The sequence below is a fragment of the Pongo pygmaeus genome, chromosome 14 (assembly GCF_028885625.2).
Source record: "Pongo pygmaeus isolate AG05252 chromosome 14, NHGRI_mPonPyg2-v2.0_pri, whole genome shotgun sequence".
Classification (NCBI taxonomy): Eukaryota; Metazoa; Chordata; class Mammalia; order Primates; family Hominidae; genus Pongo; species Pongo pygmaeus.
In genome coordinates, this window is record NC_072387.2 from 112,030,235 (window position 1) to 112,057,064 (window position 26,830).

A 26,830-nucleotide genomic window follows, 5' to 3' on the forward strand; every position below is an offset into this window, starting at 1 on the left:
GTTGGGATACATTACCTTATATATCCAGTATATCAAAGAAAAGTTATTAGATTAAAATAGAAATAATGACCTTTTAGCAAAGGTCACTCAATAAATATCTATAAAATTAGGAATGAATAAGTTATAGAGTGAGGAGAGTCAACTAAAGAGAAACAAAATTATAAATGCTGATGATGCTGACGTCCAGATGATGAGCAGAATTAACTAGTGGTGAAGCTCTAATCTCGTTTACTTATTAGAATTGAGGATTAGTCCTCCTTGAAAAATAGTGACCAATGTCCTGGTATGCCAAGGACAGTCTGACTTATGCCTGTTGTCCTGGTCTTTATTAATACTTTACTCTTTAATTAAAAAAAACCACCATCAATTTGGATAATGGTTAAGAAAACTTAGGAAAACTGTTTGATAAGAACAAGTAACATTCACTGAAAACTTAATATGCACTATGATGATATTTTCATGTTTTCATATGTGATTGTATTTACTTATTGTAACAACCAAGAAAGGGGATTATATTTACCCTGTTTTACATCTTAGGATTCCCAGAGACTCAGAGAGGGTACTTGAATTTTTCAAGCACGTGCGGTTTCCAACTGTCAGAGGCAGGATTTCAACCCACAGCTATCAGATTTCAAGCTGCCATTAAACATGCCTGGGATATCCCTTCTGAGAGGAGAGTAGGCACAAAATATAACTAACCAGGAAATATAGATTCCTTATGCAGTCAGAAGAAAAAGAAACTGGGCCATATATAAGCTAGGACCTTGCTCGAACAATGGGAAATTTAAAAAATAATAGGAAGAAATTATCCACAAGATATGTTTTCAGCCAGACTAATTTATGACCACTGTCAGCCACTGTAATTGCCTATTTGTACATAGTCTGTACTCATATAAATTCCCATACTTGCAATGAAATAACTGTCTGCTTCAGGCAAATGACTGGAGAACTTTTTTTTTTTTTTTTTTTTTAAAGCACTGTAGTGTCGGGTCATAAGAAAACACAAAAATAAAAACCTATATTCTTGAAAAAATCCCTCCCAGGTAGAACTAAAAAATCCTAGGTGGTTACCACAAGATGCCTAAGACAAACTTTCATTACTTCACAATTTTGACTACGTTAAAACTAATTGGTTAACATGTAGCTTTCAAAATATATTCATGTGCCTCCTATTCTAAAATGACTAAGGCTTTTAGAGCAGAAAGATCCAGAATTCAACATTTTCCCAAATTTCCAGAAAGGGCAGTACTTATAAAAGCATTTGGTCAGAGACAGTGTTAGAAATATACTATCCCTTGGTGAATCTGTTTGGGACAAATAGTTTTCCAATATGCTTTTAGACAAATGTATGGTTTAATGAATTCTTTTGCCTACTTGATCGTAGTAACAAATCGGACATATTTATCACCTTCCCTTTTAACAGGCAGCAATTCTGTCTCCCAAGTAGACTTGGCTGACACTTTGCCATATTCTTCATGGTCCAAGTGATTAAAGAGTCCAAAATCTTAGACTGACGCAGTAACACTCAGATACACAAAAGTAACTTTGGAGCTGAGGGCCAAACTGGGGACACAAAAACTCCCTGGTGGGTATAAGATGACTGAACGAGTTTGTCATTTTTCCATTTTCAAATTGCCAACCTCGCCTCCTTCACACACAGGAAAATTGTATTTGTCCCAGAGCACATCTGTCAGACGATACTCTGAGGAGTGTTTGAAGCCACTCTGTGTAAACAGAGCAGAGACGATCAGAAAATAACAACTGCCACGTGTGTAAAGCTCCCTGCTGAGATCTGAGCGAGCACATGGGTGTCAAAACCGAGAGCTAAGAGCCCTGCTCCCATTCGTCACCATCAGCAGTCAACCCGAGGAAAACTGCTGAGCCTCAGCCCAAGTCTGGAGACCTGCTGCTTACTGGAATGCACTAGGGCTCACCATGCAGCCCAAATGGCCTCATCACAGTCATGTGTGGCTTTTCCCTTTTCAGGTGTAGACTGAGTCCCATCTCCAGCATTACCTGTATACCTGTGATTGGACCTGCCCTAATTCTGCACATTTGATGAAACTTTCTCAAGACCCTCACCAGCCAGTTCTGCATATCACTATCAGTAACAAGAGTTTCCTTTCTACCTCCAGCACCCTGCATCTATGCAGAAGACAGACAATCTGTCAGTAGTTTGCTTTTTTATTTAGCACTCCATTTCTAGAAAGTCATGTCCCTAGGTATTTATAATTAGAATGATGATTTAGCTGATATACCCAGGTGTAATACCTAGACAATCTCTTAAGATTTATATCTTACAAAGGATCTATCATGTTTTTGTGAGTAAAATATAAGTATCAATTTTTTTTAGTAATTCATATACTTTTTTATGTTTTTATGCTAAGGCAGTGTGTGACAGTTTAGGAAGATGTTCTATTTACAGCTATTAATAATTTACTCTTGCAACATTTGTTAAAATATTTATACAAATAGGTTGTGCATGATAATTGCCTTGATTAGATTTAGATACTGAGCTGTGAAATAAGCAAGCATTTGTTCAGAAAGCAGGAGAGGTTAAAATGTTATTAGAAATGGCTGAGACTAGAGGAGGTCAGAACTGGCATGAACTAAGTCCTGAGGTCTGTGTGCTCCGGGTCTGTCCCTACTCCTTCATTTTGGAGAGGACCTATCAGGGGACATTGACTAGTGTGCTTTTAGGACAGAAAAGGCTCCCCTGCAACCAGGTAACCTCCAATGGGCCTGTTGCCTAAAATGATTTTAACTAGAGGTAAAGGCTTTTATATTAAACTTAGACTTCAAAATGTAAACACCCCAAGGAGAGAAAACAGATTGACTTGAATCTACTTTAAGATGTAAAGGACAGAAAACTATTTTCTCTCAGTTTTCCTAGAAGTGGGAAGGAAACTATAGACTGCCATATGTGAAGCAGGCAGGAAGGAAGCCTCTAGAAAAAGAAAAGGATATAACAGTGAGGGGCAGGGCTCTGGAGGGAGCCACATCACAGCTTTGCCAAGGGGGAGGGTCATTCCCCTTTCCTCCTGCTCCCCATCCCTTCTCAGCTGAGGGTCTTCTCCAATTGACCATACACAATATTTATATGGTCCTAAAAGTCATAGTTTTTCAGGGAGAAGAATGGACACAGAGAGAAGATAAATGGATGGGAAAAGGCAAGCAATGCATATTTTACAAGGGCCAAAATTAGTGGAAAGAGGACAGAAATAACAGAGTGCTTGCAAAATGGGGTATTTACGTGCAGAGAAACAGTGTGCTCTTGCACCGCTAAGCACTGTTCTCTAAACGTCTCTCTGCATCCCACTTTCTAAAATCCTCAACCAACTGCCTCTTAACCACACAAGAGTTCTTAGAGCCAGATTGTCAATGATAAAAACAAAATAGGGCCAATTTATTAAGCATCCATTATTGAGCAGACACTGCACAAGGAAGTTTATGCAGTTATATCACCTAATTCTTACAACCATCTGCTGGCCCCATTTTTTTTTTCAGTTCAAAAAAGGCTCCAAGTCATATAATAAGCAAGTAGCAAGTAGGAATTTAAACCCAACTTGCCCTGGCTCCAAAGCCCAAGGTCTCTCCAATTCATTATAAATACCTCAAAAACATCTCTTATTTGTTAATAAGATGCACTATTTATTATTAAATTATTTGTTAATAAATGCATGTGTATATTAGTATTTATTTAATAAAATTCTTAATAATTATTTGTCAGTAATATTAATAAAATAATATGACTATCATATATAGTTAGGTTTAGTAGGGCCCTAGCAATGGGATATTTGATATTCAGATATGTCCAGGGTAATTCTTTTCCTCGGAATATTTATTCACAGCCATGGATTTATTCAGGTGTGGAGGAGTCTTCTGAAGAAAGCAAAAATTAGACTCATGTCTTAAATTGAGGCTTAGACAAGTATAGACATGCTTGATGAATTGGGATGAGGCTAGGAGAAGATAAAAGCTAGGTTTTTCTTATTCCATGAAAGACAGTTCATCACGAGAGAAAAGTATGGTATGATGCCTGGATGCACTTCCAGGGTTTAAGAATCAAATCAAATGATATATTCAGGTGGAAAACGACAAATGCCTTGAAACCCTTGAGACCTAGCCATGAAAGCAGGATATATATTCCAAGAGTCAAAGAAAAATTATATATGCAAACCAAAAAAGCTGCCTTTTCAAGATCTGCAGATTGGGTTCCAAGCAATGCTGCTGTGGAACCCTCCCTACAACAGCATACCACAAGGAGAAAGCCATTTCCCTCCCAACCTTCAGCAAAATGCCACGTCCTCCTAGCAATACCAGACAAGGAGTTAATTGCTCGAGGCTGACCTGCAATAGCAGCAGATTCCTGGCTTTGCAGAACAGAAGGAGGTGCTTCCGGACCTCTTGTCCAGCCAGCATGTCAGGTGCACAGACAAGGCTTGTCAGTAGTAACAGTGATATCAGTGACCGATGATCAGAACTATCTGTCTGAGCACTAGTAACAAGCTGCTTGCTACTTGGGGATACTTTGGTGAGACTGGGCAAGACACAAGTTGGTTCTTGGAAGCAGAATGATTTAGCCACCTGTTGAGAGCAAGCTCATTTGTGCATATACAGCATGGGAGCCACTACACTGGATACCTTACACACATTCATTTGTTACATTCTGCAACAATTTGTTAAGAACAGTACATTATTCATATCTTAAAGATAAATAACCTGTAGCTTAAAAAGGTAAAGTGAGGCCGGGCACGGCAGCTCACACCTGTAATCCCAACACTTTGGGAGGCTGAGATGGGCAGATCACCTGAGGTCAGGAGTTTGAGGTCAGGAGTTTGAGATCAGCCTGGCCAACATGGTGAAACTCTGTCTTTACAAAAATACAAAAATCAGCCAGGCATGATGGCGGGTGCCTGTAATCCCAGTTACTTGGGAGGCTGAGGTGGAAGAATTGCTGGAACCCGGGAGGCGGAGGTTGCAGTGAGCTGAGATCACACCATTGCACTCCAGCCTGGGTGACAGAGTGAGACTCTGTCTCCCGCAACCCCAGGAAAAAAAAAAAAGGTAAAGTGACTTGCCCCAAATCACACAGCTTTAGTGTTCACATTCTTTCTACTATATCCTGTGCTCTTTCATGACCCTTATCTCCTCATATTCCTTAGACTAAGTCCCAGACATTCTAGCAATGACCTTTTATTCAGAAAAATGGTTATTCGGGAACATTATGAAATAATTCATAAATTTAACTATTTACAATTACATACATACTTGGGCCTTCCCCTGTAGATATTTTGTACTTCAACAGAATATGATATAATAACCAGAGAATTTCCTTTGAATTCTCTGGTAGAGAAACCCAAAGGTAAAGATAAGCAAACAGATAATTCATGGGTACACCTCACAAAAAGAGATGTCAGCCAAATTTACCATTTATGTCCTTTTTAATTGTCTGCCAGACATAATTATGGTACAACTTTTAAAAAGGCAATAGAGTGTACCCATTCTTTATCTCAAATACACTTTGCATTCATCCCAAAGCAAAGTGCAGTTCCAAAGAGTCTAAAAATTTGTAGAGAAGAGTCAGGTGTACAACATATACTCTTAGGAGTATTAATGAATGCTCAACATTCTACCAGTTTTCCCTTTTTTTTTTTGAGATGGAGTCTCACTTTATTGCCCAGGCTGGAGTACAGTGGCATGATCTTGGCTCACTGCAACCTCCACCTCCCGGGTTCAAGCGATTCCCCTGCCTCAACTTCCTGAGTAGCTGGAATTACAGATGCATACCACTGCACCATTAATTTTTCCATTTTTAGTAGAGATGGGGTTTCACTATGTTGGCTGGGCTGGTCTTGAACTCCTGACCTCAGGTGATCCACCTGCCTCGGCCTCCCAAAGTGCTGGGATTACAGGCGTGAGCCACCACACCCAGTCCAGTTTTCCTTTATGAAATACACCCTGCAAGAGAAGGAAGTTGCCAAATACTTATCCTACTCAGCATTCCTTCAAGGAACAAAAGACAAACTCTAATGAAAACTGATGCAATAAAATTGGTATGAGTGATTAACTTTGCACAAATGATCATATATGTATCAGGCATTTTCCAAGTGCTCTCAGCTAAACCATTTTAAGAGAGCTCTAAACCAGTAGTAGCAAGAACAAGGTGTAAGAAGAAATGGCAATGAAAGGCAGTTTCTTGTCAAATGTCACCAAGAAATAATGAGTTTAGAAGTGGGTTCCTTACCATTCTGGATGGTTCCTGACTTGATGCTTAATAAACTGCTTGTGGTAGTCCAACAAGCAATGACAATGTAAGTCAGAAAAAGTCCAAAAAGTGCTCTTTTTGGAGAACTGTATTGCCAGCTTAATACAGAAAGTAGAAAAGCTCATGCTTATTTGTTGTAACCAGCAGAGTTGGGGAGTAGGAGCTTTTGCCCAACCTCCTCATCAGGGAAAAGCTTGAGGGGCAGAAGGCCACTATTTTACCAATGACTTGATCAGCATTGAACATCCATCAAGACTCCATGGAGCCCTGCCCCGCCATTGAATATCACAATAATTCAGACAAGTCAGTGGGTGACAGAATCTCCCATGTAACTCAAATACCACTACTGACAATTAATTTGAATATGTATTGATGAACTTTCATATGCATTTTTCATGGTATCCTTCTAACCTTCTGTGTAAGTAAAATGGGTATGATTCCATTTTGCAGATAGGGTAACTGATGGTCAAAGAGTAACACAGAAGCACAAAAGTAACTTACATCCAAGTAAAGGACTCTGTCTCTTTAAAATCTCAAATAGAGCAACCTTTCTCCCTGCAGTATACTCAGGGATACTTGGGCCAGCTTCCAAGCCTGCAAATCCTCATTCTAGTACGTGGCCAGGAGGAAAGGGTTCCAGGGAAAGATCTAAATCACAAGAGAATCTGTGACATCTGCCTGGCAAAATATTATTTCTTCAAAAAGTCCATTTTTTTCAGAAATGACACTGAAGGTCTAACAACATGCCATCCTTCAAAACCTGATGAAATTTGCTGAGGGGGGGAGAGAAAAACAAGAGGTGAGGACAGAAAGAATAAGTAAAGGTTCCTGATTAAACTCTGTAGAACAACCAAGTAAGAGAATGAATACCAATGGTAGTCACAGGCTCACAGGCTAAAAGCTGCTAAAAATATCTCTGCCCAGGAAGAAAGTGAAAGTTCTGGAAGCAAAGAAACTTCAACTTTCTCAGTGGGTAATGAAAATAACCATTTCATTTTAGATCACACACCTTACAGAATGGAAAGAAAAAACTTATCTTAAGATACACTCAAGTTTTTTGACTATTTTCGTGAAACCAAGGCGATGGTACTCTGATACTCTGCTAGGATATAAATAAGATTTATTTTTTATGAACTGAGCCCGTGATTTTTTTTGTCTAATGGTACAGGGCACCTCAGCTTATAAGTAAAATTATATTCCTATTATTTTCCAGATGTTCTTTTCCTATTAACAAGGCATTGATGTTTATAGGCATAACCAGCAAAAATGAAGCAACATCACATGTAACTTGCTACAAATGCAAAGCATCAAAGCCCAACAAGACCTCCTCAATAATAATGTGCATTTTAACAAGGTCTGCAGGCGGTCTATTTGCACACTGTCTGAGTAGCACTGTTTTAGAGGTCCTTTACCTGAGCAGGCTTTATTTTAGGTGCTGGCCCCACCCTGCTTTGGACTCTTTCTCCCGTTCTCTGCCATAGAGTAATGCAGAAGTCAGTGACCATCAAGGAATCCGGGACGATAAGTGCCAGAGGGTCCTTCTTCATTATCAAAACCTGGGGACACTGGCCATGGTAGTCTACCAGGTTAGTGGCAGAGGCTGAGGCTCAGTCTTATTTCTCCAACTTCCTGCTTCAGGGACCTTCTCACTTCCCACTATGTTTTTGCTGTTTGCCATCCCTGCAATGCCCCTTCCCTCACTTACACATTCCCACTCCCTACAAAAGGATATCGAGCAGGTGTGACCTAAGTCAAAACGGTAAAGTAGTACATTTATCTTCAGTATCCCCAAGGACTAAGGATCCTTTTGGTTCTGTTCTTTCCCCTAAACCAGCCATCAGCACCACTACTATCATTATACCCACCGACTTGTACTGAAGTTGCAGAGAAGTTTCGATAACAATAACAGTAATAGCAACCAACATCTATTAAACATGCATGACTTGCCAGGCACAGTGCTAAGCACCTTACCCATTTATTTCTGATAATATCTTCAGAATAATAACTCACTATAACACAAAATTCTATCAATTCATTTTGCACATAAGAACACTGGAGGTAGAAAACCACAGTATAACTTGCCATAGGTCACACAATTAGTGGCATTTATTTACTTACCTTCAGCTAAAAACAATCAATGATTTAAGAACTCTCACTGCCAAAGCTATTTGCATTCTACAAGGCACAGTGTCTCATGCCTGTAATCCCAGAACCTTGGGAGGCTGAGACAGGTGGATCACTGGAGCCCAGGAGTTGGAGACCAGCCTGGGTAACATGGCAAAACCTCATCTCTACAAAACACACACACACACGCACACAAATTACCCAGGCATGGTGGTGCATGCCTGTAGTCCCAGCTACTCTGGAGGCTAAGGTAGGAGGATCACTTGAGCCTTATAGGTAAAGGCTGCAGTGAGCTGTGATCTTGCCACTGTACTCCAGCCTGGACAACTGAACAAGACCCTGTCTTTTAAAAAAAAAAAAAAAAAAAAAAAAAAAAAAAAAAAAAAAAAAAAAAAAAAAAAGAAGTGTTAGGAGAAGAGGAGCTACCCAGTAAAATTCCAGCAGCCACTAGCATGAAGGTTTTCCTTTGCCCCTGAATTCACCATCCCTGCAATAGTGCCCTATTTACAAAGACATAGGGGTATTTAGAGATTAAATCAAGAGTAAAACACATTTCCAGAATCCAGATTAGGCTGTAGCAAGGACTGTGTCCAGAAACCAAATCTAGGATACACAGCGAAATATGACTTATGCAAAGGAAAATATCAATTTTCTAATGTAAGGAGGTTCTGCTTCAACCAAACAGTTGCCCCCCTGTTTTGATGGAGAGGACATTTACTAAGAAACACAAAAATGAGGCTAGTCGGCTCTTTTCTTAATGTCAGTAAACTAATGATTGTGTTCTGAAGGCAGTGTATTATGATCTGCTGATGGAGGTTAGAGTTTCACATTGTGACTGAAAGTATTTTTCCATTGTTTCAGGCAAAAATACTTATTTTTTTTAAGAGAAAAGAAGAAAATTGCTGCCAGTTTTAAGCAGGTCTAGAGAAATAATTAGGCATTTTCCCCTGATTATTTAATTGACCATGGTTGACCTCTATCGGTGACAATTATATTTTTTTCATGAGGAAACACTGACCTATTTTATTCCATTTGCCTTCCAATATTTGACAAAGTGGGGCAAAAATGTGGCTTGAATGTAAATGTTTATAAATCCCTAATCGTGGAAATTCGGAGGCATCTCTGGGCATTTTTATCACTGATAATCATTATCTTCAATGGAGAGTTTTCTGCATTATTGGAGAGTAGATTTCTAAAAGTGTGAAATATTACAATGTTAAATATAGCTAAGTGGGACATGAAAACTGTTTCATTTATTTTGTTATTCCAACAGGGCTTGGCTGATACATTGTTCTTGTAATTTATTCAGTGATTCAGAACCAGTAGCTTATTAAGTGGAAAAAATTAAATAGGAACTGCCTGTCATTTTGTAAACTCAATTTTCAGAGCATTTCAGCACATTCAACCAAGGAGTTAGGTAACCAGAATCTCAGGAGATATTGGATTCAATGCATAATGTGTTTGTTTTAAATTATCAATGGCATTATCTATTAATTATTATCAATTGCCAACATACATTTCAACATATTGCAATCAATATTTTGCATACTTAATAAATACTTATGAAAGATGGTGGTGGATTACAGACTGTAATAAATATATCATTGATTACAGGGTTTTGACCTATAGCATTTACATTCAAAAAGATCAACATATTTTTACATTGGACCACAGAAAGGAGATCTAAAATGGTTCAGCTAGAAAAATATTATTCCCAGATAAACATATTTATTTTATAAAATAAAATTTAATTTGAATATTTTTATGTACAGTAAGTCAATGTAGTGCTAAGTGATTGCTACCAAGGTATCCACACTAATTTGCATATACTTTGCTTTAAATATAAAAGATCTAACAGTAATTCACTCTTACTAACTGAAAAGCCTTGGCCAGGCGCAGTGGCTTACGCCTGTAATCCCAGCATTTTGGGAGGCCGAGGTGGGTGGATCACCTGAGGTCAGGAGTTCAAGACCAACCTGGCTAGCATGGTGAAACCCTGTCTCTACTAAAAATACAAAAAAAAAATTAGCCAGGCACAGTGGTGGATGCCTGTAATCCCAGCTATTCAGGAGGCTGAGGCAGGAGAATTGCTTGAACCCAGGGAGGTGGAGGTTGCAGTGAGCCAAGATTGCACCATTGCACTCCAGCCTTCGTGACAACAGTGAAACTCTGTCGAAAGAGAAGGAGGGAGAGAGGGAGGCAGGGAGAGGGAGGGATGGGCAGAGAGGGAGGGATGGGCAGAGAGGGAGGGATGGGGAGAGAGGGAGGGATGGGGAGAGAGGGAGGGATGGGGAGAGAGGGAGGGATGGGGAGAGAGAGAGAGAGAAAGAGAAAGAAGGAAAGAAAGAAAGAAAGAAAGAAAGAGAAAGGAAAGAAAGGAAAGAAAGGAAAGAAAGGAAAGAAAGGAAAGAAAGGAAAGAAAGGAAAGAAAGGAAAGAAAGAAAGAAAGAAAGAAAGAAAGAAAGAAAGAAAGAAAAAACTGAAAAGCCTTTACCCCCAAAGGACACGATCACAAGGTAGACAGTTGTGTGCAAATATTTCTGTTTGTGTTTATAAACAGTATCTTCACATATTTCTAAGGAGACTGGTTAAGAGAAAATATGCTTACGTGCTTTCCTGAGAACATAGGGGAAATACATTATGGCTTGTAGTTTATAAATAAAAGTTAACTGCATACTCATTTCATCTTTACTTAAACTAAATAATATTCTATTAGAGTAAATGTGGTTTGTGAGTGAGGAAAATTATTCAGGTGGTCCACACCTGGACTGAGGCAACAGTCTGATAGCTCACGGAAGCATTTTAAGAAAACCATTTAGAGTGTGGACTGTTTCAGAACGTGAACAACACACAATAATGTCCTGTTGATTTTCTTTGATGGTTGGGCTTATTTGAACTTCAGTTTGATGACTACTAGCCATATTTTATATGAGATGTGGTTTAGAGACAATTTTTATAAAAACCAGTTTGCACTTGTATCACTAAACCTATTTTTTAAAAAAAACGAATTAAACAGAGTTCAGTATAGGACTTTGGCAACTGTCTTAGTTGCTGACCCGTTAGAAATCTGGTTCCAAGTACTGTTGAGAGGTTGTTATGGAATTTAAATGAGTGCCACGGTATTTAAAGCTCAGGTCAGAAGTAATAAGAACATATTGAAGAAGCGGGCTTTAATTCTAAGGAAAGACAGCTGGAAATTTGGCAAGTCTCTTTTGAGTCGATTAACCCAATTGCATCTTGACAGTTTTACTTTTCATAGTGAGTAAAATTTGATTCAATTCAATATACATTAGGAGCATGGTGAGATATTCAAAGGTGAAAAAAAACAGAGACTGGCCCCTGAGGAAGTGGAGGAGAATAAAAACAAGAAAAATGTCAATATTTATTGAGCACTTACTAATCCTTAGACACTATTCCAAGCACTAGTCATGATGGAATGCATAAAGAGAGATGTAACTGGTCATGTGTTTTTGCATGTAGCTGGTGCAGAGGGAGCAGCAATGAGGTCAAAATGAAGTAACTGGCATTGGAAAATTTCTTAAGATGGCATGATTCAGAAGTCAGAGAAGAAAAGGATGGCATTCTGGACAGATGGAATTGCATGAGCAAAGGCACACTTGCAGCAGAAACTGCAAGGCATAATCAGAAAACAAAGTCGTATGGCTTGACTCTATCATAGGCATGCTGGATACAGAGGGAACTTTTGCCTTCCTTAGCAATAGAGACAGTACGTTATGTAGTTTTCACAAAGATATTTAATCTCATTTGGAAATTCATACTATGTAAAATATTCTCACGGTTCTAATGAATTATGTGAATATATGTTACAGCATTTCTTCAGAACATTTATAAATTATTTAGACTAAATAACGGCATTAAATTGAATTACATTTAATAACTTATGAAATAGTCATTAAATAGGAGTTTAGTAAATATGGTTACATAGTTTATGCTATTTTTTCATCTTTGAAAATGATCAAAATTATCTTTGTGCTCTAGATTAATTTTTGATCTTATCTATTGTATCAATTTTGGAGAAAATCAGTACAATTTTTTAAATTTTCTTTCCATGCCATTAACCCTATGTTGCAGGTGTAATTTTGTTCTTTATGAACCACCCACATTTTCCTACTTATTACTTCTCAGTGATTTTCCCCAGAAGCCTGGATCTTGCATGTTTGTATTCCTAATGCTCTACCTGAAAGACACAGAACTACATAGTAGTGATATCGGTCAAACAAGCAAAGGGTTAGAAATGTCTCCTAAGGGGAGACTTGTGTTAAAAAAGTCAAATCTAGAATTAGATTGGATCTCTGTGAAACATGTTAAGATACTGTGTCAGCTCTTTCTAAAGATTCTTAGCCTTTGAAGACAGGTTTTATGTCTTAATCTCCTCAAAGGTTAGGTGTATATTTAAACCTGTGTGTATATACAGGTGGATATGCATAGATGCATGAGTGTGTATATAAGTTCATGTATAGAAATAGATATGGATAATTGCACATTTAATTGAACAGCCCTTGTTCATAGATGTGAAGTTTTTCCATTCTTAAAGGGCTAATTTAATTTTACTATAATCTATCTGGTTTACCATATAACAAATAGGATAAAAGGATTTTAAAGAAAAGCCCCTGGTTTGCTTTAAATAATATTTATGAGACTCAGAACATGTCACACAACAAGATATTTCAACTTAACACATATTGTCCTTATGTTACTTCATCTTTTATATGTATAATGTCAAAGACCTCTCAATCTGACTCATCTTTTAGATCACTAACAAGGAAAAAACCCAGAGGCTTTCAGCTAGGTTTCATGTATGGTCCTGAATCCCTTGAAATTGTATATATGCATGTACACATAAACATATAAGTAAAGTAACGTGTGTGCATGCATGCGCAAACATATTTCTAGAGAGGTCTTTCATCACATTTTCAAAAATATCACAGTCCCCAGAAGTTTGCTTCTGTGTGTGACCCTAAATAGTTTTGATTCAAACTCAATTATAATTAAAGTTAAAATCATAAGATTTTCAGGAAAATCTCATGGAAGCAGAATAGACTGGTGATTACCAGGGACTGGCTGGGGGGTGGTCCTGGGGAGGTTTTGGTCAAAGGATATGACATTTCAGGTGAAGAGGAGGAATAAGTTCAAGATATCCACTGTAAAGCATGACTGTAGTAATAACAATGTTTTGTATACTTGAAAACTGCCAAGAGAATAGAGTTTAAGTGTTCTTACCACAGACAAAACACTATGTGAGTTAATGCACATGTAATTAGATTTTTGCTATTCTATAATGTGTATATATATCAAAACATCATATTGTATACCATATATACAATTATAATTTGTCAATAAAAAATAATCACTATTTTTTGTAATTTTTAGCAGGAACTTTAAGATTGCTTGATACGTTTTTTGTTTGTTTGTTTTTGAGATGGAGTCTTGCTCTGTCACCTAGGCTGGAGTGCAGTGGTGCGATTTTAGTTCACTGCAACATCGCCTCCCAGGTTCAAGAGGTTCTCCTACCTCAGCCTCCTGAGTAGCTGGGACTACAGGCACCTGCCACCATGCCCAGGTAATTTTTGTATTTTTAGTAGAGATGGGCTTTCACCATGTTGGCCAGGCTGGTCTCGAACTCCCGACCTCAGGTGATCTGCCTGCCTTGGCCTTCCAAAGTGCTAAGATTACAGGCATGAGCCAACACAGCCAGATGGTAAGTATTCTTTAGAGATTGCAAAACACTGCATTATTAATTAAAGATTAAGATACATAGATACTGGAAAGAGACAAATAGATTAAAGATAAATCGATCCAATGGATGTGGATCAGAATCCATAATGTGCTAACTTGAATTGTTGTTTTTCTGTATTCCATAATCATAAAATTGAGGTTTTCTCTTAAGTCTACTTGCTAAGATAAAGATATTTCCTATTAATATTAAAATTTATAATAGCTTCAAAAGACTTGTTTTAGAGCTTTAACGTGATGAGATTTGTTATAAGAAATGACATTTAATGGAATGTTTCTGGTAGAAAAAAGTGTTTTTTTCCCCAAAGCTGTGCACAGTGTTTGCCAACAGGGGTTGCCCTTCTGTCACACTTTGTGACACTCTCCTCATAATTAACTGCTTGATCTAGTTATAATAAATCCCGTCACCAAAAAACGATGCCCATCTACATTTATAACAAGGAATACAGATGCAGGATCTCCAGTGGTCTGCAGACCACAGGCTGTGACTATGGCCGCAGCTTGTTTTTATAAGGAATGTTTTACTGGAGTGTACCCTCACCCATTCCTTCAGAAATTGTCTGTGGCTGCTTTGGGGCTGGGATCACAGCATTGAAGAGCTCCAACAGAACCACATGTTTCACAGAGCCACAAATATTTTCTAACCAGCATTTACAGAACAAGTGTGCCAATCCTTACTCTAGACATTCATTGATTTCTCAATGTCCATCATACACACCTGTTACATGATCCTCAGGTTTCAGCACCCTTGCCCCTTAGATCCCACAGTCACCAAGCCTTCTAGGGAAAGAATTTCAAGCACCCTCCATCTTCTTCATTTAATCGCTGGCTCAGTTCCTCTCTACCCTGCAATTGTTTCCTTTTTTGCTTCTCCTGCCTCATTTCTTCCCACTTGAAAATAATAATTTACTTTTCTGGAAATACCATTACCTGCTACTCTTGCTATAAACTGACAAAGGTTCCCATTTGCCTTAAGAAAATGTTTAGAATCTTTATCCTGACATAGGAGGCCTTGAAGAATCTGTTCCTGAGACCTTCATTTACAGAATCCTCTTACAGACAGCCCTCTGCCCAAGACTGCCTCTTTTACCACCTAAGTCCTGCCCACCCCTGCTTCAGGTTTTCCCACAATGCCTCACTGTCAGTCAGGCCTTTCACAGCCTCCTCCACCTGCAGGCACCACTGCTTCCTCCACACCCCTCAGCCATCACCACCTCTCATCTATACATGAAACGGAATATCCCCTTCCATTGGTGGATGCTGGGTTTGAGTTTCCCTTTCTACCTCTTCTACTAGAGTTAAGCTCACCAAAACGAGAATTCTTTTATGTCTCTTGACAGCCTCAAAACTTAGCCTAGTGCTTTGGGCAGAGTTAAGTGTAAAATATATTCTCATGTGTGGTTAAGGAGAGCTGCAATACTAGCAATTGTTGACTGTTTACTACATATCAAGATTGTCTCATGGGTTAGGCATGGTGGCTCATGCCTGTAATCCCAATACTTTGGGAGGCCAAGGCAGATAGATTGCTAGAGCACAGGAGTTCGAGACCAGCCAGAGCAACATGGCAAAATCCTGTCTCTACAAAAAAATACAAAAATTAGCCGGGTGTAGTGGCACAAGCCTGGAGTTCCAGCTACTCGGGAGGCTGAGGCAGGAGGATTGCTTGAGTCCAGGAGATGGAGGCTGCAGTGAGCCAAGATTGTGCCACTGTACTCCAGCCTGGGCAACAGAGCAAGATCCTGTCTAAAAAAGAAAAAAAAAATGGTAGTCTCATGTACAAAGAATTTCGTAGGCCAAACAAACTAACAAAAAAAACCAAAGCAAAAAACAAACAAAATAAAACCAGTCCTTCAGGAGCTTATAGTCATACTCTGACCTTATTCTTACGAACTTTGTAGTTTATTGTCTCCTGTGACATGCAAGAACTGAAATTTTCTTTAGAAATAGTTCCTATACTTTTTAAAATTTAATTTGTATTTTCCCCACTTAATTCTCATGTTATTCTCAGTTCGGTAGGTTAGTCTACACATCTAGCATCATAGCTCGAATAAAGTCTAACATACTTTAAACCCAATTAATAATTATTATTAGCATTTATTGAGCATTTGTTTATTAAACATCAATATTATTCTAATACTTCACACTTATTATCTCATTTAATCTCCCAAAACTCTGAGCGAGGTATCATTTTTAGAGACGAGGACACAGAGGTGGTGAGGTAATCTGACCCAGAGAGTAGAATAGGTCAGGCTTCAAGCCCAGATAGTCCATCTCATAAGCCCAGGCTGGTCAGGACTGCACTGTGCTACTGCAGCTAGACATGAATCTACACAGGTGGGGCAGGGGTGAGAAGCTCAGGTCCCACCTCTCCACACCTGCCACCCCCCAGCCCAAAGGACTGTCCAACCAGCTCAGTGTTTAAAATCCAAGTCACATCTCACGCGTGGAATTCTCACAGACCACCCGCAGGTTTTATATTGATTTTTTTTTCCTGAAGATTTTTAAATCATTTGAAAGGTATATTTACTCTCTTTCAAAACCCATGTTTTGAATTAACCATTTATTCATTCATTGAATCAACATTTACCAAAAGTCTTCTGTACTCCAGGCATTTGGAATAAATAAATAAAACCATAGCTCAAATTATCTTGGGGCATGATATGATTAAATAGTTAATGGTTCTGGGATATCTTAATAAAATCCTTAATAGTAATGACAATAAATTATCAAATTATTTGATTTTAAAACATGTGCAGCACTTTATAGCTTCTGCACTTTACACTTTAATTTCTGAGCCTCATAACAACACTGCAGGGTAGGTATGTAGCATTCCTTACAGACGAGAATATAGTTTCATCAAGCTTGAGCAATTTTCTCATGGCTCTCTCAAGACTGAAGTCTTCCAAGTTCGGGTTCAGTATTCCAAAGACTGGGGACATAATGCACTATAAGACATTTCAAGAGTTCTTGTACTCTTGAAAAAGTAGGTCATAATTCTACAGAAAAGCTCAGATATTTAGCTATACACTTTACTGACATCTACTTAAATCAGAAGTTGATCTTCATGGAGTACAATTAGTTTGGTTCTTACCTGTGAATTCAATTAGCAGTATGAACAGATCTAAAGACAAATATTTCACCATGTACTTAAGATCTAAGTTCTATTAACAAGCATGCTTCTCTGTTGAAAGCTGTACTACAGATAAACTTAATTGGATTTGCTGGTATAACAGTTAAAAGATCAGAGTCAGTTTGCAAGAGGAACCACCTTCCTGATTGATTTGGATCCTGTATTCATTAGGATCCTAGACCAGGGCTTCTCTCTTCATCCCTTTCTTTTTCTCTGCTTCCTAACCTGTCCCTCTGTGGTGTGTGTACATTCTTCAGGGATAGGACATCAAACCAACTCTGCAGCAATCCCAGAAGGTGGCACAGCAGAATACAAAACTCTACTTTAAACCACAAAGATCCCTGGGGATTATTTACTGTAAAATACAACTACATGGAAAGTATCTTAATTATAATACAATTCAATTGTCAATATATCTATATTCTACATTGACTCCACCTAAAACTTTGAGTTAGAATTACTTTTGGAGCTTTTTCAAAATGCACACATCAAGAGCTATCCCCAGACCCACTAGTTCCAAATCTCTTTAAAGTATTTGTTACAGCCTAATGGACGGTGCTGCTGTGTAGCCACATTTGAGAACCACTGGTCATAGGGTTGGGACATGACCCTTCCACCCCTTTACTCTCAGAGTCATAAACAGAAGATGCTGATGTTAAAATTAAGATGTATTTACACTGAAGAAAACTATATTAGTTTATATATCTTCCAATTTTGCAAGTAGTAAAAGGAATAAAATTATGGAGAAAATCATTATTACTTAGGCTACTACACTCCAAGAAACAGAAATTCAAGAAAAGGCACCAAGGCCACCATGTTGGGGCTCACCTCACTGTGGAGATGGCTGGTTTTACCTCCAGCTGAGACAGGAACCTAGTCCAGGCCTAACAAGATCCAATCCTTCAGCCATCAAGAGGCAAAAGAAAATATCACAAGATTGGATTGGTCATTAGATCAAACTACAAGGGAAGGAGAGTGGTGCAAATAATCTAGTCCAAGGAGGAAAATGAAACTGAAAGATTGTGTCTTGTTTGCATTTCTTGGATGATTAGTGACATTGGGCCTTTTACATATACCTATAGATTATTGTATGTCTTTCTGAAGAAATAGCTATTCAAGTTCTTCACCCGTTTTCTAAGTGGGTTATTCATTCTTGGGTACTATTGAGTTGTAGGAATTTCTTACATATTTTAGAATATATCAACCCTTTATCAGATATATGATTAGCAAATATTTTCTCCCATACCATATGATGCCTTTTCACTCAGTTGATTGTGTCCTTTCCTGTGCAGAAGCTTTTGAGTTTGATGTAGTCCCACGGTTTATTTTTGTTTTTGTTACTTGAGCTTTTGGTGTCAATTCCAAGATAATTGAAATAAGAATCTGGAAGAGATATCTGCATTGTTATATTCATCACAACATTATTCACAGTAGCCAAGATGTAGAAACAACATAAATGTCCATCAACATTTATGTTGTCATAAACATAAATCAACAGAGGAATGGATAAAGTGTGGTGCATATACACAATGGAATACCATTCAGCTTTAAGAAAATCCTCTGATATGTGACAATATGGATGAGCCTTGAGAACATTATGGTAAGCGATATAACTCAGTCATGGAAATACAAACACTGCACAATTCCACTCATCTGAGGTATCTAAAACAGTCAAATTCATAGAATTAAGGAGTGGAATGGTGGTTACCAGGGGCTGAGGGAAGGGGGAGAGGAGAAGTTACTCATCAACAGGCACAAAGTTTCAGTCAAGATGAATAGCTCCAGAGATTGGGGGTACAACATTGTACCTATAGTCAACAATTATATATTGAACACTCAGAAATTTGTGAAGAGGGTAGATCTCATATTACATGCTCTTACAGTAAAATAAAATAAACATTTCATTGTATAGCCTTTTAAAAGGCTGATTGGACAGATGGGACTAACAGTAAAGGATAATATTTGAGAAATGAGAGTGGAGAACCCCTGCCCACCAGGTAAATGATTTAGAGGGCGGCTTCTTCCTTGATTCTCCTGGTGATGACAGCACAGTTGCTTACGCATGAATGGGATCAATAGAAGCCTTCTTGTTAGAGGTTACCCTAGGGGGAACAGGTTTTGTCACAGAGGTAACACAGAGGCACAGCTGTCCCCATGGTTCTCCTTCCCTTCCCCGCCTGTCCCCACCCTCTCTGTGCTTACAACAGGAAGGCTTTATCATATCCATACCACTGCAGTCTTATCACAATCATCAGATGCAAGACCACTGCTCAAAAATGAGCAATGATTATTTTAATGGTCATTTTAATGGTAGCCATTCTGACTGGTGTGAAATGGTATCTCATTGGCATTTTGATTTGTATTTCTCTGATGATTAGTGATGATGAGCATTTCTTCATGTCATTGCTGACCACATGTAGGGCTTCTTTTAAGAAGTGTCTGTTCATGTCCTTTGCCCATTTGTTAATGGGGTTGTTTTTTGCCTGCTGATTTCTTTAACTTTCCTATGGATTCTGGACAGGAGCTAAACATTGAATCCACATGGACACAAAGATAGAAACAGCAGACACTGAAAACTGCTCGAGTGGAGAGGGTCAGGGGGCATGGGTTGGAAGGCTACCTATCGAGTATTTTGCTCAATACCTTGGTGACAAGATCATTTGTACACCAATCCTCAGTGACACACAATTTACCCATGTAACAAATGAACCAAAAATAAAAGTAGAAAAAAACAGCAGGGTGTGGCGGCTCACGCCTGTAATCCCAGCACTTTGGGAAGCCAAGGCAGGTGGATCACCTGAGGTCAGGAGTTCAAGACCAGCTGACCAACATGGAGAAAGCCCGTCTCTACTAAAAATACAAAATTAGCCGGGCTTGGTGACGCATGCCTGTAATCTCAGCTACTAAGGAGGCTGAGGCAGGAGAATCGCTGGAACCCAGGGGTGGAAGTTGCGGTGAGCCGAGATCATGCCACTGGACTCCAGCCTGGGCAACAAGAGCGAAATTCCATCTCAAATAAATAAAGAAACAAACAAACAGTAGAATAAAACACAATCTACCACTTCATATCACTAGGATGGCTATTATAATTTGAAAAAAGAAAAATAGCAAGTGCTGCTGTGGATGTGGATGAATTATAATCTTTGTGCATTGCTGGTAGGAATGCGAAATGATGTAGCCATTACGGAAAATAGTTTGAGAGTTCCTCAAAATATTAAACATGGAATTGCCATATGATCAGTAATTTTACTCCTAGGGGTGTGTGTGTGTGTGTGTAGTATAGTGTGTGTGTGTGCATGCGTATATATGCACATATAGGAGAATATATATTCTATATACAACAAATTATATTTTATAATCATATGTATAACATATACAATAGAATGTTATTCTTCCACAAAGAAAAAATAAATTTCTGATACATGTCACAACATAGATGAGTCTTGAAAATATTATACTAAGTAAAATAAGCCAGGCACGAAAGGACAAATCTTGTATGATTTGATTTATGTGAAGTGCCAGAATGGGCAAATTAATAAAGACCTAAAGTATATCAGAGGGCGCCAAGAACAGGGGCATGAGGGAATGGAGAATTATTGCTTAATGCATACAGAGTTTGTTTGAGATGATAAAAAATTGTAGAAACACATAGTGGAGATGGTTGCCAAATATTCCAAATGTAACTAATGCCACTGAATTTTAAAGGTAAGAGTGGTTAAAATGGTAAATATTATGTTATGCATACAAGTATTTTACTACAATAGGAAAAGAAAATCCCGGTTAAGCTCGTCTTAGGTCCACACGGCCCTGCCTTACCTCCCAACACCAACATTGAATGATCAGCCCACTTGGGGTCATGGCCTTCGCTGCAGAACGCAGTCTACCTCTCACTCCACCCACAGACAGCCTCCCACTCCCCATCCTTGGGAACCTCGTGCCAGCCAGGTAGGGGTCACTCACTTTCTGAACACCTGAGCCTACGTTTTGCCTCTGATCCCCAGGTCCTTTTCAGCTGTTCCGAGCTTCTTGTCTGCTTTTCTCCTTACCTAGCTTGGCTTTTTGGTTTCTATATTTTTTCTGGTGCTGGTGGTTGGCCCAGTCTTTGCAGGGACTATTCAGCTCTCCGTATTTGGCTTTTCCAAATGTCTTGTCTGTTTACTTGGCTTCTGCCCTTTATCTGTCCTCATCCTCCCACCTCCCATAGCTCAACTCTAGTCTGCTCCTGTCCTGACTTGCTCCATGTTCTGGGCCTGCCATACCTGAAACACAAACTTCTTTGTGGTTCTAAGCACCTGACTTTTAAGTGAGCCAATTCACAATCCTAAGTTTATCCCAGGAAGCCTCAACTCAGCTTCATAGAGGAATCACTTGGAGAGCTCTGAAAAATACTGGTAATCAAGGTAGAAATTTACCCTAAAGACAATATCTCTAGGAGTGCAAAATACTACAGGCACAGGGGGCATTGTTTATAATAGGAGAAGCCAGGAAAGAACTCAAGTGTTCATCCCGAGGGTACTGATAGAATAAACTGTGGCACACCCATCCACTATGCAGCCAAAGAGGATCAAGAAAGACAGTGGTGTTGGAATGATCCCAAGGATAAGTTGTTTTAAAAGAAAAGAAAATGTGTAGAATGATATATATGGTGTGCAACATTTGGTAAGGACAGGGAAAAATAAGAAAAATATGTGTAAGTTTACGTATGTATATTTGTTTATTTTTTCAAAAAGAAACAGTGGCAGTATAAATCAGAAACTAACACAAATGGTTACTAAGTAGAAAGAAAAATGGGCAGAGAGGCTAGGGAAAGAAATAATTTTTTGTGTGAACCTTTTTATTTAATTTCAATTTTGAGCCATGTAGATATTTTACCTATTTTAAATAAAAAACTACAATAAATGAATATAACTGTATGCCAAATTGGTACCCAATCATAAGAGAACATAATTATTTCAACTGACCTTTTAACACAGAACTCTGTGTATATACTCAAGACAAAGGAAAATCTAATGTGAAATTTTGACGATAGTTTTGTTGTTAGTACTAATGTTGAAATATTAATTTTGAAGTTATATTCATTGCATAGGATAAATAAATATATTGTACAGGATGAATAATTTTGACATTATTGTAGTTATTGTATGGGATAAATAAATATATTGTTATTAGGAACCAAGCTTGTTAATGTTAAAAAGAGAAAAATAATTTAAGAAAACTCTATAATATTAAATATTAAATTTTGATTTAAAAATAATTTTTTTAATTTTGACAACTTAAAGGGCCAAGAAAATAATACCCCAGTGACAATAAAAGCCTCTATCACCCAAATATTGGTTACTACAGACTATTTTATACTCAAAGGATCTTGCGTTGCTTAGATAAATGGTGGTCCATCTATGTCAGAACAATTTCAAGATGAGCCTGAGACATTGTGCCAGAAACCAAATAATTCCTCAAACCTTAACAGTAGGTTTTCGGAAAAACTCACGAATGAACTTATAGGGACTCCCACTTTGCAAGTTTGGAAAAAAAAATTTAACTATGTTATATTTCCTTCTTTTTATGATTGAATAGTATTCTATCATATATGTATATATACTTCAAAATATCATGTGCATATTAAATACATACAATTTTATGTCACTTAAAAAATAAATTTGAAGATATTTCATATTTGTTTACAAAGCATAAATAAGTATATGATTTCACACTTACACCAAAAAATGAAACTAAATTTACTAGATGTAATTGTTATACAATTCTTACTCTGAAAAAAAATGGTGGTCAAATGACAATGATTATGCCTTTACCATTATGTTATTGGAGTAAGAATAGTTCATTCCCAGCTAATAAATTTAGAAGAATCATAGACTTCTACAACCCCTAATGAATTCAGTAAAACTGTTGATTCAGCCAAACATCATCACTGGATGCTAGGATCTTTATAACAGGGGGATCTGTCTAACATCAACTTGAGTATCAATAATAGTGACCTCATGGGCCTCCAATGTGTTGCAATATGAAGTCTACAGCATCATCTATGAGGCATCCTTGCCAAAATTAGTAAGCTGAATCTCATCAAGCATTTAGGCTTACCTTCCTTATTCCAGAGAAAATAACACAGAGAAACAAACTAGCCAATACTTTGAAAAATCACTCAGATCTATCTTGAACACAGGTACTCTACAAGACAACTGGCTGAGTCATCTAAACAGACTATATCATGGGGAGAGGGTAACTAGGGTGATTGTTCTAGATTGGGAGAGACTAACGACACACAATAACCAACACAATGCAATAACCTTGATTGGATCCTGGATAAGAAAATAACTAGGGATGACAAAACAGAAAATCTGAATATGAACAGAATACTAAACAATGCTAAGGAAGTATTTTTTAATATTCTAAGGAGAATAATGATATGTGACTATGTCATGAAAGTCCTTATTCTTAGAGGTGAGGTAAAATGATGTCTGCAGCTTCCCTTCAAATGGTTTAGAGGGAAATAAATAAATAATATATATGTATGTCTGTGTACATATATATATATTCTACATTCACGCACACATAAAAGTATGTTATATATGTATGTATGTGCACACACGTGTGTTCCCCTGCATTTGTGCATGCATACCAAATATAACAAACTGTTAACAATCATTGAAGCTGGATAGTGAATAAGGATGTTTATTGTTCCAGTTTTTAAATGTTTCCGTATGTTTGAACATTTTTATCACAAAAGTCAGAAAAAGTACAGAGAGCAGGATCCACCCAGAGAGATTCAGATGAGCCGGGATGGGGCTTGGGCATCAGTACTTTTAATAAACTCCCATGTGATATTGATCTACAGCCAGTGTTGAACATTGCCCTCACCCATCATGCCCCACCATCCTGCCACCCAACCTCACTAGATTCTGGCATCTCCTGGCCCTACAGACACCTCCTCAGAGCTCTTGGTGCCTCATTGAGCCCCTTGAGTCAAGGCTTCTGGGGAGCTCCTTCTTCAACTCACTATACAGGCCTTTTTGGATGGCCAAACAAAAGCCCACCAGGAAGACATTCATCAAAAAGAGAGGTGTCATGGAAAACTGCAAAGGCACACAAATGTGAACCATAGAGGAAGATATGGGCTTAATATGGGAAGCAGCAACACTAAACAAAGCAGTAAACAACTCAATGAAAAGACCTAGGGAAAAAAGCAAAGAAAGTGGAAAGCTATACTAATGAGAGTCCCAAAAGTACCGCTAAGCCATGAGGTCATGCTTAGGATTTATTCATGTCAGCGTCATGAGTAGTGTTAAATGAGGAGGAGATCTATTAGAGAGACCTTTGTTTCAGGGATTCAAAAGCTGGGACCCAGGGACACAGGATATTAGATAGGCCTGGGCCACTACCAGTGCTTTCACTAGAAGAGAAAGTAATTTTGGAAGCAGCACAGATGTGTGTCCCCAGCTGCTCTGCCTCCCCTACCACTCACAAAGACGTCATCCAGAACCCTGGTGAAATGCAGCGTTTCAAAAAATGGTCCACAACCTGTAAGAGATTTGACAGTACAACACAGCGTAGCCTTGTGGCTCATCTACCATAGAAAAGTGAATTTTTTTTTTTTTTTCGAGACAGAGTCTCATTCTGTCGCCCAGGCTGGAGTGCAGTGGCATGATCTCAGCTCACTGCAACCATCACCTTCCAGGCTCAAGCGATTCTCCTGCCTCAGCCTCCCAAGTAGCTGGGATTATAGGCGCTTGCCACCACACCCAGCTAATTTTTGTATTTTTAGTAGAGACGGGGTTTCGCCGTGTTGGCCAGGCTGGTCTCAAACTCCTGACCACAGGTGATCCGCCTGCCTCGGCCTCCCAAAGTGCTGGGATTACAGGCGTGAGCCACTGTGCCTGGCGGAAAAGTGATCTTTAAATTAGGGACTGAGTACTTCCGAGCATACACACTTTCCAAGGTACTCAGGCCAGAATGATTTCAGGATCAGATGCCAAATCCTTAGTCCCTATTTTTCTACAATTGACCTGCTTAAGCCAGCACCTGCTGTAGGGTTGCATGCCTGTTTGGAATCTGCTTGCCCACAACTTCCTTCCACAAATGAGCTTCTCACTTCACAAAGGAAAGCCATACTTCTCAGTGGTCAGGAATCTTACTGTGGGGCATTTCCTACAGGTGGAAAATCTTATCAAAGGGAAGTTCAAAATATTTGTGTTGGCAAAATCTCCTTTGCCCAAGGGACCATACTCTTCACCATTTTTTATCCCATCCATCTCCAGAAGAGATGTGTACCTTAAAAAATTAGTTTTTATAGTTAACAATTACTAAATATTTTGAAAAAAAAACTATTTGATTCATCATTTACTACTAATAAGCATAGTAAAACTAAATGCAGAAGAAAAAGTTTAGCCCTGGGAACCTTATGTCCCATGAAAATTATTTAATTTATTTGTAATCACATTTTGTTGCCAATAACTACGTGTTATAGACTTGATCCAAGTGGAAATGTTTACTTATATTAATTTATACACCCTTGTATTTTGCTTTAAAAATAGTCTAAAGTATATATGTTGTATATACCCAAATGCTTCTGTAAGACTTGAAAGTGTGTCTTTGAAATTGAGGACGGGAATGTCAGGAAACAGCTTCTGCTATATCAAGTGTGTTCTGAACAAATCTAATGGAGTGTAAATTCATCAGGCTCCTAATCAAAGGTTTGTCTCATCTGGCTTAAAGGCAATTAAACATAAAATCCAAGATGTCTAACATAAGCAAAAATAGCAGTTTAGCTTTTTGGAGTAGCCTAAGAAAACAGCTTTCTGCTGAAGAAACCTTATTCTGGCATTTAAAAGTTAGCTTTCAATGGAATGAAATCAAATGTAAATTGACAAAGACAAAATAAGAAACCATCAATGATTGAAATATTGTTTGTAATTGCACAAATTCATGGGATATACTAGAGTCATGAGTTTTGTTCTCCTGGGATGTATTTGCATTTAAAAGCAACAGATTAAAAAGCAACTTAATTTATTCACAAACTCACCCAAGAAAAATGCCATCCAACACACTGAAGATTTCTATTCATTCAGGAATTTGCTAATTTCCCCATAGTATATGAGGCTGGTATTTTTATACTCAGCCCACATATTAGTAACAGGACTTCTGATCCTAGCTGAAATTCTCTTTTATTATCCAAAGGCTCGTCAAACTGGATTCTCTTGAAATCCTAATCACATCCCATCCCTCCACCCCACGTCTGACTTTCAGCAGGTATCTTGACCTTTCATCTCACAGCTTCCTGCTAACAAGCCCCTAGCCCATATGTGCCCACAAATACCATTTCCCCTTGCATAGATATTATGACAGCGGGAGTAGCTCATCATATACAGCGCTCTCTCCAAAATAACCAGTCGTCATCTTGTTGTTAAAGCCAGTGAGTATCTTTCAGTTGTTATATGACTGCCAAATGACTCTTTAGCAGCATTTTACACTTCTGAAAATCAAAATGCAACTTTTTATAAGCACTTTGATTTTAATAGAACTAATTAGTTACATACCCTACA

The 26,830-nt window shown here is 38.3% G+C and overlaps 1 protein-coding gene and 1 long non-coding RNA gene across 4 annotated transcripts in view; one reads left to right on the forward strand and one right to left on the reverse strand.

The window, feature by feature from the left end:
- The window catches only part of FGF14 (fibroblast growth factor 14), a 683,612-nt gene that overhangs the window by 377,874 nt on the left and 278,908 nt on the right, over positions 1-26,830 (reverse strand). The gene's annotated exons all lie outside the window — the stretch shown is intronic.
- The window catches only part of LOC134738078 (uncharacterized), a 116,483-nt gene continuing 98,389 nt past the window's right edge, over positions 8,737-26,830 (forward strand). The window contains exon 1 of the long non-coding RNA XR_010123617.1: positions 8,737-8,796. This is a non-coding gene — a long non-coding RNA (uncharacterized LOC134738078). The remainder of the gene's footprint in view (positions 8,797-26,830) is intronic.